Raw genomic sequence first — 4,282 nt, 5'->3', positions numbered from 1 at the left:
CACCAATATATTTAACAATGGAGTTGTATCATATGCATATTTATGAATTCAACTATGTTTGGTGAAAAAGAAAAAACCAAGTACTGCTGGAGATTCTCACTCTTCCCTCAGTGAGCTTAGGTCCTGGAGTGAGCAAAAGATGAAAAACATGAATGTCTTCTTCAGTCAACTTCTATCTGTGATTCTAGAAAGATGCTGGTTATATTCAGCCTTATTTTTCTAAAGTATGGCCCCCAAATGCAAAACAAGTATTTCACCAGACTCACCTGAAGAAACAGTGAGCTCTTGCAGTGGTAGAGAGAAAACTAGTTAGAGTAGTCTGTGCTACGCCTTGTAATGTTACAGTCTAAAGAATTAGGGAAGATTTTTCTGAGAGGGCAATGGTCAGAATAGGTGTATTGGAGAAAACTTCCTCTTTGCTGCTGTTTTTAAAGGAATGTTTTCTTAATGCTCTTGCTTCAATTTAAAAAGGGAAAGACAAATAATATGAAAACCTTTGAAAGAATGGTGACCTTGGCTTAAATAATAACCTAAATTGTTGAAACGAAGCTATTCTAACAGAATTAAAACTGATGAATTAGATTCATTTGTAAGAGCCAACCAGAGCCCTTTTAAATTATTTTAAACCAATTAAGCAGGGTAACACAGTTTAAAAATAATTATGTGCCAATGACTTGGTTTATGGTATCCAGATGTCCCATCTGAGCAGAATAATCAGATGAACTTAGTGTTCCTCATATGTAACCTAACCGAATTTCTTTTGGCTGTCTTACTATTTCCTCAGCGCTCTGCTATACTATCTTTGAGATCACATTAGTCAATGATATGGAGAGGTTGAGAACATCAAATAACATATAAAAGTTTTAAGCATAAAAAAATTAGATGTGAAACTATCCAGCCAATGTAATCAGTTAATACATATCTAAGGAAATTTAATTTTAGTCATACTAATGTTATATCAGCCCTCAAAAGAAAATGCTAGTAGAGATGACTATTAAGAAGAAATTAGATCTTTCCAATGAGTGGTGTTTCACAGTAATAGTTGAAGTCTCAGACAATTCAAGATCAGCCTTGAAAATGGATATATCCAGATTGACAATTAGAATCAAAGTGGAACAGCAGAAGAACATAAACATTGCAGTCATTCTTTCAACCAGTATTAATTCCACACCTAATATGTGACAGCCACAGTGGTAGGTCCTCAGAGAATTTATAATCTAGTGGAAAGACAAGACAGATAAACAGACTGAGAATACAATATTATGTCAGCAGACCCCAGGCATAAAATAAGATGACGTATAGGGTTCGTTTGACAGTTCGAGGTAACATACCATATTTTATCAATTTTAAGATCATGAGTTGTAACAAACCATTATTTTGGGACGATGGAGGGGGCCAGAGGGAAATGCTGCTACTTAAACTATGACACAGTGGTTTTTTATCACACAGAATTTTTCCACATTGTATTGAATTCTGCTAAGAGCATTAGTGATGCAACATTTTTAAAAAATAATATTCCACTGTTATCTTTGGTATTTTTTTGCAAACTGTTGGGGTCCAACAGTTTTTGTTGCAAACTGTTGGAGTTTTAATGCTGGTGCTTTCTTATTCTAACTCGAAGGTATCAATGAAGGGTTTTCAGATCACAACCAGGATTTAAATCCTTTCTCTCTCTCTTTTTTTTTTTTTTTTTGTGAGACGGAGTCTCGCTCTGTCGCCCAGGCTGGAGTGCAGTGGCGAGATCTCCGCTCACTGCAAGCTCCGCCCCCTGGTTCTTGCCGTTCTCCTGCCCCAGCCTCCAGAGTAGCTGGGACTACAGGCGCCCGCCACCACGCCCGGCTAATTTATTTTGTATTTTTAGTAGAGACGGGGTTTCACTGTGTTCGCCAGGATAGTCTCGATCTCTTGACCTCGTGATCCGCTCTCCTTGGTCTCCCAAAGTGCTGGAATTACAGGCGTGAGCCACCGCGCCCAGCTAAATCCTTTTTTAAATGATTAGTTGACTGAAATCTCAGGAGTTTGCAGTTGTCTAGTCATGTCACCAGGAATAACCAGGAAGTTTGCACATGTTCAGGCTAAGACAACTACATCACAACCGCCTTCTGGTGACAGCATTGTAAGATGCCATGATTGTAAGATGCCATTCCAGTTTTAGAAATATTGGAAAGAAATGTACATCTTAGATTTGGCAAAATATCATTTATTGCTGGCAGCTATTAAAATATGTGTTATTAGGAGAATGTACAAAGAGCTCTGTGAGCACTGAGGATAAAGCACCTAACTCTCACAAAGGAAGTGATATTTGAGCAGTCAAATCATGAGGATGCGTGAGTGGGTAAGAAGGGGCAGTTTAGAGCTTCAACTATATGTGTGGGAGAGTGGTAGGACTGGATGCTGGGCCATGTCAAGAAGGGTTTCATGTGCTCAACTAAGAAATTTTGAATCTTATTATTTGGGTGATAGACAAAGTTTTGGGGTCAAGGAGTGACCCTGATGATATAATTTGGCTATATCAAATCTCATGTGAAATCTGATCCCCAGTATTGATGGTGGGGTCTGGTGGAGGTGATTGGATCATGGGGACAAGTACCTTATGAATGGCTGGGTGCTATTGTCTGAGGATTGAGTGAATTCTCACTCTTTGTTTCTGCAAGATCTGGTTGTTAAAAAGAGCCCGGGACTTTTCTCCCGTTTCCCTCTTGCTTCCTCTCTCGTCATGTGACACACCACTGTCCTTCCCCTTCCACCATCATTGGAAGCTTCCAAAAGCAGAGGCTCACTCTTTCCTTGCCTAACGCAGCCATGGCTTGTGGTCCCAAGAAGCATCTGAAGCGGGTAGCAGCTCCAAAGCATTGGATACTAGATAAATTGCCAGTATGTTTGCTCCTTGTCCATCCACCAGTCCCCACAAGTTGAGAGAGTGTCTCCCCCTCATCATTTTCCTAAGGAACAGACTTAAGTATGCCTGACAGGAGATGCAGTAAAATTTGCATGCAGCGATTTATTAAAATTGAAGGCAAGGTCTGAACTGATATAACCTACCCTGCTGGATTCACGGATGTCATCAGCATTGACAAGACAGAAGAGGATATCCGTCTGATCTGTGACACCAAGAGTCGCTTTGCTGTACATCATATTACACCTGAGGAGGTCGAGTACAAGTTGTGCAAAGTGAGAAAATTCTTTGTGGGCACAAAAGGAATCCCTCATCTGGTGACTCATGATGCTCACACCATCCGCTACCCTGATCCCCTCATCAAGGTGAATGATACCATTCAGATTGATTTGGAGACTGGCAAGATTACTGATTTCATCAAATTTGACACTGGTCACCTGTGTATGGTGACTGGCGATGCTGACCTGGGAAGAATTGGTGTCATCACCAACAGAGAGAGGCACCCTGGATCTTTTGACATGTTTCACATGAAAGATACCAATGGCAACAGCTTTGCCACTTGACTTTCCAAGATTTTTGTTTATTGGCAAGGGTGCCAAACTATGGATTTCTCTTCCCTGAGGAAAGGGTATCCGCCTCACCATTGCTGAAGAGAGAGACAAAAGAATGCCAAACAGAGCAGTGGGTGAATTGGTCCCAGGGTGACATGTTAGATCTTTGTATGTAATTAAAAATGTGGCATGATTAATAGAAAAAAAAAAAAAACAGGCTCATGCCATGCATGCATCTTGTACAGCCTGCAGAACCATGCACCAAATAAACCTCTTTTCTTTTTCTTTTTTTTTTTGATTCAGAGTCTCGCTCTGTCGCCCAGGCTGAAGTGCAATGGCACTATCTTGGCTCACTGCAACCTCTGCCTCCCGGGTTCAAGTGACTCTCCTGCCTCAGCCTCCCAAGTAGCTGGGATTACGGGCATCTGCCACCACGCCCAGCTTATTTTGTATTTTTAGTAGAGATGGGGTTTCACTATGTTGGCCGGGCTGGTCTCGAACTCCTGACCTCAGGTGATCTGCCTACCTCAGCCTCCCAAAGTGCTGGGATTATAGGCATGAGCCACAGTGCCCGGTGTAAACCTTTTTTCTTTATAAATTACCCAGCCTTGGGTATTCTTTTATAGCAACGCAAAACACACCCAATAATCAGATTATTATTTTAGAAAGATAAATTCAGTAGTGATTTGGAGAATGGATTAGAATGGGTAAGGAGACTAGTTAGACAATTTCTTTTTTTTAGATGGAATCTCACTCTGTAGCCTAGCCTGGAGTGCAGTGGCACAATCTCTGCTCACTACAACCTCCGCCTCTCAGGTTCAAGCAATTCTTGTGC

General features: G+C 41.1%; 1 pseudogene; it reads left to right on the top strand.

Annotated features, from left to right (window-relative positions):
* The first annotated feature begins 1,887 nt into the window (after positions 1-1,887).
* On the top strand, positions 1,888-3,641 carry LOC104662767 (annotated as a pseudogene).
* Positions 3,642-4,282: the final 641 nt, after the last annotated feature.

Source organism: Rhinopithecus roxellana, chromosome 18, assembly GCF_007565055.1.
Source record: "Rhinopithecus roxellana isolate Shanxi Qingling chromosome 18, ASM756505v1, whole genome shotgun sequence".
Lineage (NCBI taxonomy): Eukaryota > Metazoa > Chordata > Mammalia > Primates > Cercopithecidae > Rhinopithecus > Rhinopithecus roxellana.
The sequence above is the reverse complement of the archived record's forward strand: the minus strand, read 5'-3'. Positions and strand labels throughout refer to the sequence as shown.